Source organism: Peromyscus maniculatus, chromosome 2, assembly GCF_049852395.1.
Source record: "Peromyscus maniculatus bairdii isolate BWxNUB_F1_BW_parent chromosome 2, HU_Pman_BW_mat_3.1, whole genome shotgun sequence".
NCBI classification, from domain to species: domain Eukaryota; kingdom Metazoa; phylum Chordata; class Mammalia; order Rodentia; family Cricetidae; genus Peromyscus; species Peromyscus maniculatus.
Genome location: NC_134853.1, coordinates 170,291,687 through 170,305,823, shown reverse-complemented (window position 1 = coordinate 170,305,823; position 14,137 = coordinate 170,291,687).

Below are 14,137 nucleotides of genomic sequence, written 5' to 3'. Positions count from 1 at the left end.
AAATTAATATCAGGCCTTGGCAGGCCTGGCGATTATCTTGCATCTTTCCCACTGTCCCATGTACACAGAGGTCCTCAGTGCACATTGTGGGCACAGAATGAGCTCCAGCCCAGGAGTTCATTACTGAATACCAGACTAGAATCTTCCTTCGGCAGAAGCCCAACACTGAGCTGGATGCTGGAAGTGAAAGATGAGCAGAACATGGTCCATGTCCCTGATGGACAGGCTAGGAAAACACCTAAGTGGCCAGTGTGTGTAAGCAAGTGATTCCCCATAGACAAGAGAAGCACCTGTACCCGCAGGCGATGCTACCAAGGGGTGTCTCTCTCTCTCTCTCTCTCTCTCTCTCTCTCTCTCTCTCTCTCTCTCTCTCTCTCTCTCTGTGTGTGTGTGTCACATGTGTCTACATACATGTGGAGGCCAGAGGTCAAGATCTGGTGTTTTCTCCAACCGCCCTCCACCTTGTGTTTTGAGACAAGGTCTCTCACTGAGCCTGAAGTTTATTAATTTAGCTAGGCTGGCTGAGCCATTAGTTCCAGGGTCTGCCTCTCTTTTCCTTCTAGGACAGAGATTATAGATGCATGCTACCAAGCCAGACTCATTTTGTAGGTGCCTGGGCTCCAGATTCAAACCCTCATGCATACATGGCATGTACTTACCAACTGAGCCTTGCCTCCAGTCCATCTTCTGTCTTCTAGAGGAAACACGTGTTTACATTGACTGGGCAAGTTTGTCCCATGGGTAATGATGCACAGGGCTGAGAGAAAAGCCAGATCCTCCCATATCCGTATCATCGGTCTCATCACCCCGTGTGAGCCTTATGGGGCAACACATGCTGCCACAGCCCAGTCCTGAAGGGCACACACAGAAGGAAGTGGGAGAATGATGTCTTGGGGACAGGCAAGGTGACAGGGATGGAGACTTCATACCAGATAATGATTAATAACCCCCACTTGCATTTGTTAAAATAATGTGTTTTCCTATTCCTCATGCTTAATGACATTTCTGCAATGCCCAGGGAAATGTGTATATATGTATGTGTCCATATGTGTACATGAATCTAAATCCATGCAGTCTATGCCAGCATCTAGCCCCAGCCCCTGCAGGTACTCATTTCCTGGAACAATGGAACGCAAAAGTGTGGAAGCCTGGTTAACTGCTCTGACTGCTCAGGAAGAGCTGCTTCTGGGACTGTGTCCTGCCAGCTCAAAGATCCCTGTCACCCGTTGTCAATCTGTGCAACGCATGGTGTAGTGTGTTGTTAACTTGACCTTGAACACAGTCTCTCTGGGGACGTGAGTGACTGTGAGCTGGCGTTGCCACGGTGTCAGAGACACATCTGCTTCCAGCCGAGTTGCTTTGGTTTAAGCTTCGAGCTTTCCCTTTTTCCTGACTTAAAAACAGTTTACCAGGAGGCACAATGATTCAAAGTGACATCTGGGTGCCCCGTCGGCATGTGTGTGGTAATTCCCTTCCTTCCGTCCTGTAATTAAATCAATTAGATTTCTAAGGCTTTCGTGCGGGGATTTCCAGGAATCCTTTCTCAGCAGCCCACAAGCCATTCAGTGAGTGTCATCTGTCCCTACCTTTTACTCTCCTGGCATCTCTCAGCAGAGCAGAGTGCAAAATACAGCTGACAGCTATTGAATGGTTGAGTAAAGAAGATCAGCAGGGACAGTCTAAGCCTCGGCTCTGGAAAGAGAGTCTGGGCCCCAACAAAGGCCAACTTACCTTCCAGTTCTGCCCAATCGAGACAAACAGTTTCCCAGGTGCCATTTATTAACTGACATCTTGGCTGAATTTATTTAGTACTTTAATAAAGGCCAAGTTTGGGGGTGAGCATCCCCTCAAAGTGTCAGAGGTTGGGTGCATTCAGTTGATACCCATCCTTGCCACTCAGGTAGACTCAAAAGCAAACAACAGCCTGGCTTATTTGACATCTGTAGGAAATTTAGAAAGTAAAGACATGGTGATGGCCACAGGTTCCAGGCTAGCCTGGGCTACATAGAAAGACTCTGTCTTAAATCCTAATACGGAGCTGGGAGGGCTCATGGAGCCCCATCCTTTGCTGAGGAGCTGTTATTTGCAATTGCTGGCTGCTGTGGTGGTGGTGGGGTCAGTTTTCTTCAAGGATGCAGCCCCTATGAGACTTCCCTTGCTCCAGATACACCTACACCCGTACAGCACCAAGTGGATCCTGTTATGATTTAATAAGGCGGGGAACACGTGAAGTTGAGACAAGAAAGTAGTAAGAGAGATAAGGAAGGAGCTGGAGGGGGATGGGATGGACCAGAATGAATTATATACAAGTATAAATTCTCAAGAAATAAAAAATAATTGAAAACAATAAGTACTAATTGTCTCATTTATTTTGTGGATAACAATCAAAGCTGGGTCCTCAGTCCTGAAAAAGTCAACACATTCAATAAGTTCCTTACATGAAACTATGTGAGAAATCTTCAGTTCCATCAGAAAAAAGAAAGGTGTGCTTTGAGGGCTGAGAGGATGGCTCAATGGGTAAAGAGCCTGCTGTGCAAGCTTGAGGACCTGAGTTCAAATCCCCAGAATCCATATAAAATCAGACATGGCAGTTCACATCTGTAACCCCAGTGCTGTCACAGGGAGATGAGAGGTGTAGACACGAGCATGCCCAAAGCTTGCACACCAGTCAACCTGGCTTACACAGCAGTGAAACAGTCGGTCTTTCTCAAACATGCTGCAAGGTGGGACACACACAGGAGGTTGTCCTCTGACCCCTGCATGCCTGTACACCACACACACACACACACACACACACACAGGAGGTTGTCCTCTGACCCCTGCATGCCTGTACACCACACACGCACACACACACCACACACACACACACACACACACACACACACTTTCTCCACAGACCCTGCTTACCTCACAAGCAAGAGGCTATAAGTTCAGTATTCACATAAAAAGCCAGTCACAGCAACATCCACCTGTAGTCCCAGATTTGGAGGGGGTGGGGAGAGACAGGGGGATCCCTGGGCTTCTCTGGCCAGCCAGTCTAGCCAATTGATGAACTCTGGTTTCAGTGGGAGACCCTATCTCAACACAACAGTGGAGAGAAACTGAGAAAGACCCCCTCCCCCCTCCCCCCATCAAGCTCTGGCCTCCACACAAGTGTGCACACACATGCACAGGTACCCAAACCGCACAGACACAACGAGGTGTTCAATTCCTGAGACGTTTGGAACAAACCACCACCAACTTGGTGGCTTGAAATAGTGCAGACTAATCACCCTGAATCCCTGAATGTCAGAGACCCCAGTTAAGATGCTCACAGCCTGGAAACTTAAGGTCCCTTCCGGAGGCCCCATTTCTGTATCCTTCCCAGCTGTCAGGAGCTGTCAGCGTTCCTTGGCCTTGGGTCTCTCCCTCTCAGCTCCTCTACCCACATCTACCCCAGCATCTCTCCTTGTGCTCTGCAGTCACATCTCCCTCACTTCCCTCTCACATGGGTCCAGTGAAGATGAGGGCCCCTCAGATCATCTGTGGTCATCGTCCCATCTCAACCTAAAGTTTTGAAGTCCCTCTTGCTCTTTCAGGGCCCATAGTCATCAGTCCCAGGCATCTTTGTCATCATTCAAGCCCACTGTGAGAGTCACCAATCCCTAGGCATGGGGTCTAGAACTACACAAAAATGGAAAATGTTAAATGCAAGCAAACTATCAATCACACAAGGTTGTGCGAATCCTCTCTTTGCTTTCGGCTGTGGATGTGGTGTGACTAACCACTGCTTGAGTTCCTGCCTTGACTTCCTCTCAGTGACGGACTGTGACCCAGAAGTCAAGTAAACCTTTCCCTCTCCTACGCTGTTTTTGGTCAGGATGTTTTATTATAGTGACAGAGATGACACTAAGACACAGGGCAAGATAGAAACAGTGTGTAACAGGTCTGGGAAGGAAGTCGAGCAGTCTCCACTTTGTCGCAGCCCTGATAGTCCTGACGGTGTTTAGGAGACCTCAAGGCACCTGGGATCCATGTAAAGAATCACAGTGGCTAGAAGGCATGGAGAACTGCCTTTCCTCTGATCAATGCTTAGAAATGAGGCTGATGCAACAAATGTGAAAGTCACATTCCAAGAAAACCAGCCTTAGACTGTCCAGGGACCACCTGCCAACAGAGGCCATCAATGGTAGACATGATCCGGTGACACCGTTCCATTGTCACAGAAAGCTCACCACACACAGTGCTGCACCACCATGCTGCCTGTGGACAGCGATTCCTTGCACAGTGACACCCTTCCCTGCCTCCTTTCTCTTGGGCCCATAAGTAAGGAAGGTTTAGTTAGTGGGGCTTTTCTCCACCCAGAAAGGGGTGGAAAGACAGAGGTGGTCTCCTGTACTCCCAACTCATAGCCACACACATTCACCTACAAGTTCCTCCGGTGAGGGTCTGGCCCACACATAGTCAAGAATTTCAAAAGATTTGCATAATTAAAAAAGTCTTAAATGAAATTGGAACAATTTTAATAACCGGCAGTGACCAGAAAGCAATTAAGGCTGCCAGGACATCGTTAAGTAACGGGAAAGGAGGGTTAATAGCATGGTTAATGAAAGAGATGGTGAGGAAATATTCCCAGGACTTGAGACAGCTCAATAAACCAGGTTCAGGTTCACAGCAGACATCTTTTATTTTTGCCTCCCCAGCATTCTCTTCCTCTTAATTTTCCATGGGAGAAATACATTCCTCTGCTTCCTTGTGGTGGGAAACTGTCCACTTTCCATGGCTGTTTCTATGGAAAACCTCTCCCTGCCAATCCAGAAGCAGGCAGACCTATGACTCAGACTTGTCAGTCAAAGCAAGTTAGATCACATTCAGAGCCAGAGAGTAGGGGTGGGGAATGGGGAGTGGAGTGAAGGTCACCAAGAGACCTCAGAACTTCAGGAAACCTCAGCTGCCCAATGTTCTATAACTCCTTCAGACTGTATCAAAACCATGAGACTTATGCCTCTGCCCTGCTGCTGTTAATGGGTTAATCAGTCTTGCAGTGTAAGGGATGGGAATTCTACCAAGTTTCCTACTAGCCACAGGAAGCATCCTGTCTTTTTGTGAGGCTGGGCTTCTTTGGATCTTTATCCCCACCTCACTAGAGATGCAGAAGTGCCCAGGCACAGCTGGGTTTGTGTTGCTGGAAGCTGCCTCCCAGGGGAACTCTGGTTCCCACAGGAGCCCACATCGAAACCCAGAATCCAAGATAGAGAAAACTGCCCCTTTTCCTGGATGTGAGAGAACCGGGGTGGGGGTTGGAAGGAGAAGAGGGGAGGGGGGGGAGATGGAGCTACCAGCACCCTAGAGAGGTTTGCTTCGCACCACCCTCAGCTGCAGAGAGATGCTAGCCCTGTCCGTGTGGCCTGGGGCTGGGTTAAATTTTCCCTGAGTTCTAGTTTCTAAAAACTGAGTGCAAAGTTGCTTTCTCAGGAATTGCAAACCCTGGTTCCCTGGGGCCACTAATGTGTTAACTGGGTGGTTAAATAAAAGCTACGTGATAAGGCTACCTCAGACTAGACCCACCAGGGTGGGACTGGCTGCTCTGTCTATAAATCTAACACATTATCTTCAAATGCCACCTATTTCCGTGAGCCATGATTCAGACAAATGCCACCCTTCTCGTTTCCAAGTGTTTATAAACACACATGGAGACTTACTGGCAAGTTTGTACTAATCTTTTAAACTTTTAAAACGAACACTTGACAGAATTAAAAAACATGTTAAGAAAAGAGTGAATCTGAATTCAAAACAGTATCTCTGGGGAGATGGGCAACCTTGAAGGAGGCTTTGCAGTCTAAGCCAGAATAACAAGAACATCTGATAAAACTGGCCCTTCTTGACCAGAAGGCACCAAGGTGGGAGGGTCACCCCAGAAAGGATTCTGATGATGAAATTCTCACGGACATAGCTTCACCATGCTCAAGGAGATGAGGTCTCCTCAGAAGTCCCCAGTGCCCATGCTGTGCAGTGCAAAGCTGCTGAGCTCTCGTGCCAAGGGAGTCTCTGATGACGGCCTTTTGTGTCTGCCTGTCAGGGCCTCAGAAAGGAAGCACAGCTGGTTTCCAGATGTCTTCATTTGCTTCCTGTTGCTGTGATAAAAGCAACTTTGGGAGGAAAGTGTTTGTTTGGCTTACACACCCAGGTCACACTTTCTTGTTGAGGGAAGTCAAGACAGACACTGAAGTAGGACTTGAATCAGAAACCACGGAGGAAGGCTGCTTGCTGGCTCACTCACTGGCTCATGCACAGCTAGCTTTCTCATACAGCCCATGCTCACCTGCCTAGGGTTGGTGCCTCCCTCAGTGGGCAGGGCCCTCCTACGTTAATTAGCTTTCAAAACCATACCCACTGGCCCTCCTAATGGAAGAGATCCTTCAACTGAGGCTCTCTCTTCCCAGGTGACTCCAGGCTTGCTTTGTCAATCTGGCAGCAGGGACAAATCAGGACACCAGTCCAAGCAGAAACTCAGAGAAAGGGATGAGCCATTTTCCCAGCCAGCACAAGGCAGGGGGCCTGCGGGGCCTGTGGCTCTGAGGTCTAGTGCACACAGTGCTGGGAAGACAATACCGGCTTCATTTCCTGCTCACCATGGGCCCAGCCCATCTGCCTCCTGCTTCCCTGGTTTGGTTTCATTTTGCTTTTCTCTCCAAAGAGATCACCTTCTGTATCTACCTCCAAACCAGATACTGACAGGCCTTGACGATGGGTGGCTGGTAGGATTGCCCCTTTGATTCGAGATATAATCAAGTCAGGCACATGCACCCTGTGACCATTCCATACCCACCTGACTGTGAGTATGTGAAAAATGAACAAACAACGAAACAACCACCCACTGCTCTGGGCCTGCAGATCCCAAACCCTCTCCATGTGCAGTCTAGTCCCAGAGGCTCTGAGCTGCGGCAGTGTGGTGCGAGATGAGATGTGAGCCCATTAGAAGACTGCACCAGCCAGCTTGAGCCAATAAGATCATCAGACATGAAAATTCCCTCCTCTCTATCCCAGATGGGGAGTTGAGAAGGCAAGCACCCATGCTGCGCAGGACCCCATCTAACCCCAATTACACGCTGCAACAGGAGCTCAGCAGAACACGAGCTGATGGAAAAACCTCAGCACGTGGCCATTTCTATTTCATCCAGTTTCCAGCCCATCAGCCCTACGCAATTCAGCTCAGGATGACCAAGGACCTCTGTGTGCCTGGCTGTAGGTGGCACTTAATCCTCAAGAAGCAGACAGCATGAAGGAGGAAGCCAGCCCTAAGCAGCCTCACACAGGTCAAGGTAGGCTGTGGAAATGAAGTTTGAGCTCTGCTATCTCCAGCTAGCCCCTGAGGGAACAGACTGCCTGCAGGTGACCAGCAAGAGGAAGAGAGGAAGGTTCCTGAAGAATCTATGTGATATGCTTCTTGAAGCTATAACAAAATACCCAAGACTGGGCATTATAGAAAATAGAGGTTTGTGAGCCCACAGGGCTGGAGGCTAGGGCACATGGGAGCATGGCTATGGAATCCAGTCAGCTTTTTTGAAGACCTCCTGGTTGCTTCATAGCAAGGTGGAGGGTGTCACGTGGTGAGAAAGAGGAAGCATGACACTGAGCCTGTTTCTATGACCCACCTGTGATGGCACCATGTGACACTATTCCTGGGGAGACACAATGCAACATTTATTCACACTAGGCAGAGAACTGACAACAGATGCAAGCAAGGACACCACCATAGTCTAACTTGGTGAGCCAGACAGTTTATTGGAGTTAATTACAGGCATATGGCTGAGAGGTTATTTGCAGAAGTGTGGATGACTCAAAGACAACTTCATCCCTGAAAGTCCACCCCAGTGTGGGTGACAGCTCACAAAAGATGAAGCCCTAAAGGTCAACACACATCTTGTGGGCATCTCAACAGACTGGAGAATGTCTTCTTTTCACATGGCTGGTCTAATCCCCTCATGTGTGCTTACAGCTTCCAGAAGCTTGGGAAGGGTGAGGCCTTTAGCAACTTGTCAGTTTCAGGGACTTCCTGGGACTTTTAGGTTGTTTACTTTCTGGGTCTTAAGAATCCTTGGAGGAAATTGCTGCACAACAGATGGCTGAGTCTTCGCAACCCAGTGGTCCCCAGAGATCCCCATCTCCAAATACCATTAACAAATGGCTCTGGGAATTAGGATTCTAACGCAAGGGTACAAACTTCCAGACCAGCCAATCTGTTCATTCTATGAGTGACATTACAGGACTGAAGTCTGTTCCACATCAGCCCTGAGAGGCGATGACCCCAAGCCCATAAGAATGCATTGAGCTTCGAGTGGAGACAAGCCATGCTGAGTTTAGTGCTCCCCCACATGACTGAGTTTCTTGTTGTCTAGTGGCTAGTTATCCCAAATTTTTAGAGATAAGCCCTGCATGTCACCTCCTGCTTCCTATGGGTCAACGATTTCAGAGTGGCTTGGCTCCCTTCTCAGTCTGCAAGGCCAAGATCACTGTGTTACTGGCTGCCACATTCCTTCTCACCCAAAGCTCGGCTGGAGAAGGCCCCTCCCTCGCTGTGATGTGAATATGTAATCTCCCCCTAGGCTCATGATTTGAGTGCTGGTCCCAGATGATGGTACTATTTGAAAGGTGGTAGAAATTTTCGGAGGTTTGGCCTACCTGGAAGAAGTCACCAGGGTGAGACCTTGGGGATACAGTAGTTCCCACTGTCACTTCCTATCTTTCCTGCTCCGGAATCTGTGTGAGGGGAACAGTCTCCACCCCACACTCTCACTTCCATCTCCACCATGCTTCCCCACTGTGACAGACTGATGGATGATCCCTGGTACAGTGAGCCAAAACAAGTCTAAATCTTTCCTCCATTAAGCCGTTTCTGTTGGAGTTGCACAGGGTGGCAAACGCAGTCTACACTCGAGCCCCTCAGTTGGGCTGCAGGATTCATTTCCTTGAGCCAGTGGATACCTTATTTACCAATGCTCACAACTGTCTCCTGCTTGGAGCCTCTGGATTCCAGAAGGCTGAGACGTTTCAAGACTCACCCTTTTAAAATAAAAAAGTCAACTGCTTAAGGACCTTAATCAAATCTGCTCACCCTGTCACATAGCATCCCTTAGATGTGAGGTCCAGCATGTCCACCCACACTCTTGGGAGGAGATGAACAGGGTGGAGAGAGCAGAGGCCAGGACTGAGGGTAGCCAAGGATTGTGCTTTCTACAGGGCAATTGCTATTCGCCGAAGCACCCAGCAGAAGGTCACTCTCTCTCCTGAATGCCACAAAACTGGAGCAGGAGGGCTTAAGTAGCCTGCTGGAGACCTTTCAGCTATGGGAGGGAGGGAGAAGTTCAGTTGGTGAAGCATTTACTCTCACTTATCCAGAATCTACCTTTTGGAAATCCAGATGTGGTAGTGTGTGCTTGTGATCCCGTCACTAGGAAAGCAAAGACAGGCAGATCCCTGAGGCTCACTAGACATGCAGCCTCAGTAAGTTCCAGACCAATGAGAGACCCTGTCTCAAAAAACAAGGTACCTGACAAAAGACAGTCAAGGTTGTCCCCAGACCTCCACATGCACCTACACACACACACACACACACACACACACACACACACACACACACACACAAAACGCATACACAAACTCACCACACAAACACACTCTTAAACTGACTAGGCATGCCTACAACCTTAGAACTCAGGAGGATGAGGCAGAAGGATATATTGAGTACAAGTCTAACCTAGACTACATATGGAAACTGCCTTGAAAAACCTAAGTTTTCTCATTCCAAAGTGCACCTCTCCACAAAGCAATCTGTTCCAGGAAGCTGCTGAAAGCTGTGAGGGGTGTGTGATCTGTGAGATCAGCCTGATTCTCAGCCTTCCATGGAGCTCAAGTGGGAAGTGATACGGTGCTAGTCTTGTTCAATAGTCATTCTCCAGCTCTCTTTGCTGACACAATCCTGATTCATTCATCTCTAAGTTCAGATGCAGTGGTTTGAATGTAATTGGCCCCCATAAGCTCATAGGAAGTGGCACTATTAGGAGGTGTGGCTTTGTTAGAGTAGGTGTGGCCTTGTTGGAGGAAATATGTCACTGTGTATGGGGGGGTACTTTAAGGCTTCATATATGTTCAAGTCAGACCCAGTGTCTCAGACCACTTCCTTGTCTATAAGTCAAGATGTAGGAACCCTTAGCTCCTTCTCCAGAACCATGTCTTCCTGCATGCCACCGTGTCCAACTGTAATGATAATGGACAAAACCTCTGAAACGGTAAGCCCCACAATTAAATGTTTTCCTTTATAAGAGTTGCGGTAGTCATGGAGTCTCTATACAGGAGGTATCTGTATCTTTATAAAAAAAAGTCGGGAGACCCTCTCTGCAGACCCAGGGCTGCCCTGTGCTCACTCCAACCCTGTCAGGGGATCACAGTTCTTGTCTGTCATCTATGTTCAAGAAAGTCAGGGGAGGACTCTGGGGACTACTAGTCCTTTTGTGCCTCTCCTGTTCTTGTTTCCCTTTTTATAATTTCATTGTATGTCATATTGTTGAGACAGAAAAATGGAACAAAATCTTGAAACCATAGGAAAAGCCCGACTTTTACATAAAATATTGATCCAGAGCTCTGACCCTGCCAAGTGCTGGCCCAGTCCTGATCCTGCTGAGGCAGTTAATGGGGGCTGTCTCCTGTCTCCCTTAAGATTCTTGTCCCATCTCCTCTAAGAATAACGGACAGGGCAGGCAATGGAGGCTGTAGATAGGCAGTACCTTATTATCACTTCCGGACCAACAACCTTAAACAGTATATATATATATATAAAAAAAACTTTAAAACAGATTACTACCCAAGATTTAAATGAAACAGACTTGAATTCTTAATAGTAGTGGGGAGCCTGAAGACAGTGAGTACAAGTCAGAAAAGCAGTTCAGCTCCAGCACCCTCACAGGACACCAGCCAAGAGTGGCCCCTTGCTAAGCAAGCCTGAAGGTCACTTGTGGGAGGCTTGGAAGTCCCCTCTGCAGCTGGAGTGTGGACTCTGAATGGCTGAGGTAGGAGTGAGTCCCCCCACTATGAGGATTCCGCCTTCAGTGAGGTCCAAGAAGCTGGTTTGAGTAGGATTCCCGCCAGGGCCTAAAGTTTCAGGCATGGTGAACCACAGAGTGGACTCTAATGAGTTCCTGGTCTAATGCAGAAGCCTCAGGCACAGGGAGCCTCTGAGGAACCAATCTCCAGTGAGTCCTGAGGGTAGTTCCTTCTCTGGAGACTGAGCCAGCCGGGAGTCAGACCCCAAAGTCTGAGGCTTCTCTGTCTAAAGAGAAGAGGAGGATCTGGGACAGGGCCCAGAAGTCATCTTCTGTAGCCGGAAGTTTTTGTCCTGCCCGGTCCCATAGCTGTTCAGTCCCAAATAAACACACAAAGGCTTATATTAATTATAAACTGTTTGGCCTACTGCTCAGGGTTATAATTAACTGACTCTTATGCTTAAATTAACCCATAATTCTTATCTATGCTTTGCCATGTTGTTCGTGGCTGTTACCTCATTTTCTATACATCTTGCTTCCTTGGAAGCTGGCTGGATCTTCTTCTCTGCCTTTTCTCTCCACAGCCTTCTCCTAGTCTGGTCACCTCGCCTGCACTTCCTGCCTGGCTACTGGCCACTCAGCGTTTTATTAAACCAATGGGAGTGACAAACCTTTACAGTGTACATGAGCATCATCCCACAGCAATCTTCCTCTTCTTCCTCCTCTGACTCCTGCTGCAATGTCCAAAATTAATCCTCTACAGTCCAAGTTCATAGGGTGCTAGCTGGACTCCAGTTGGCTGAACACGGTATGCAAATATGGTGAGAAAATAAGACCAATCAGGGATATATAGTCAGACTTAGTTGGGGAAGGGAAGAAGCCAGAGCCCACTGAAATTGTTAAAGGTTACAGTCATGCCCTGAAGCATACGGGGCCACCCACCCTTAACACCAGTGATGGCTTCTGTACCACTCTGTTAGCTGGGATATGGTTCACAGAGCCTTAGGCACCAATGAACTTGCAGCTAAAAACATTCCAACCTCCCTATGTCTGTCTCCCCACTCAGTCTCCCCACTCATCTCTCCCTTCATTTTCCAGACCTCTTCCCCCTCGTTCTCTCTCAGTTGGAACGAAAATCAAGATCCTGTTGGAAAACAATGAGATAAAGCCCTTACTTGCAACCACAAGGGCCAATGCACCATCCACTCACAGTGTGGGGTTTGGAGCTGGAGGGAGCCGCACAGGGCTAGCTGGTGGAAGCTCTGATTTCTTGGTAACCATCTCTCTGAGTGTGTATCATGTTTATATTTTAAAGAAATATTTCTTAGGTGGTTGGGCAAAACTTCCAGGAATTTGGGAACAGCTGAGGGACTAACACCCCGTTACCATTGCTGGTCTTAGGACAGCTATACTGGAGGCACCACTTACACACAACGGCAAGTGATTCAAGACAGACATTACCATCAGCTGCTAACACTGTCAGCTCCCTGAGATGCCTCACCTCGGCCCAGACCTTTGAGGAGATGGACTCCCCTTGTCCCCTCTCTTCATCTCTCAGTGCGTTCGCCTTTAAACCAGGTACCTCTAATGTGGCCTCTGGAAGGAGGAAGTCGATGATCTACTTGAGCCTTAAATATGAGCTCCAAGCTCAATAATTCAAAGGAAAAAGGGCAAGAAGGGACCAGCAGCGGTTGAGGTGGCCTGCAGTTCTCTTCAGTGTCTCAGGATTAAAATAGCTCCTTAGTTCCTACACATCCACCTCGGGAACAGAGCAGTGAAAAGCCTGTTGGCTGATGCAGAGAGGCAGGTCGTTTGGGACAGAGCATGGACTAGGCTTCATAAAACACATACATCTGGGTCTGGAGAGAGATCTCAGCCACTAAAACATTTGTCTCACAAATATGAGGACCTGAGTTCAAACCTCAGAAGTAAGTTAAAAAGCTTTATGCAATGGCAGGCCTTGTAGTTCTCAGCAATGTTGAGATGGGAGAGTAGACAGGCAGGCCCTGGAGCTCCCTGGCCAGCTAGTGTGACCTACACAGAGAAGTTCTGGGTCAGTGACTGTCTTGATCCAAACATGGAAGACATCTGAGGAATAGCACCGCAAATCACCCTCTGACTTCACACACACACACACACACACACACACACACACACACACACACACACACACCAGTGCACACGTGTGTATCCAAACCACACTCATAACACATTTAAAAGTAGATGTGTTCATGTTGATTTGACTCATCCATAATTGCTGATGATTCCAGACTGAGCTAATGGTCTCACAGCAAATGACTGGCCATGAAGAATGCCCACAGTACAACTGCTCCCTGTCCTGTACCACACCATACTGGGTGGGGGGAAAAGCCCCACCAAGAGGAAGCTAAGCATGCCTGAGGGAAGCAGGACACGGTCATGAAGAACTATATAATAGTGATTCACATGTCGTTTACAGGCGGTGAAGAAAGAGATAACCCAAGGCCAGGCATGATTAATTGCTAACTGAATTAGTCGGACAGGAATGACAGGAGGTCAGAGTGGAGGATGATCGCTTCCGTGCCACGTCATCAAGGAAGACCACATCACCACACAATTAGAACTCTGCAGACAGGGCAGGGACAGATAGTGAAGGAGGGGAGTAGTCGTTCCTACGAGGCGGACACTGAAGCCAGGCTGGGGGGGAGGTGGTACCCGGATACCAGTGATATTATGCTTCCCTTGATCAACGGTTGTTCTGAAGGATTTCCTCCATCAACCAGCAGGCCCTGTGGTGGGGAGCTGGGGAAGGGATGGGAATCAAAGGGGTCTCAGCTCCATAATGTGGTTGTCTTGATTGTCAACATGATGGGATGGAGAGTCACAGAAAGACAAAGGTCCAGGCATGTCCCTGAGGGTTATCTAGATTAAGGGAATCAGGAAAACCCACCCATTCTGTTGGTTGGAGTCCTGGGCTGAATAAAAAAGAGAAAGCGATTGAGCACCAGTGTTCATCTCTCTCCGCTTCCTGACTGCAGATGCCATGTGACCAGCTGCCTCACACTCCTGCCGCCATGCCCACCCCACCATGGTGGACTGTGCCCTCAAGTCACTTCCCGCAATGAGCTCTTCCTCTTTAA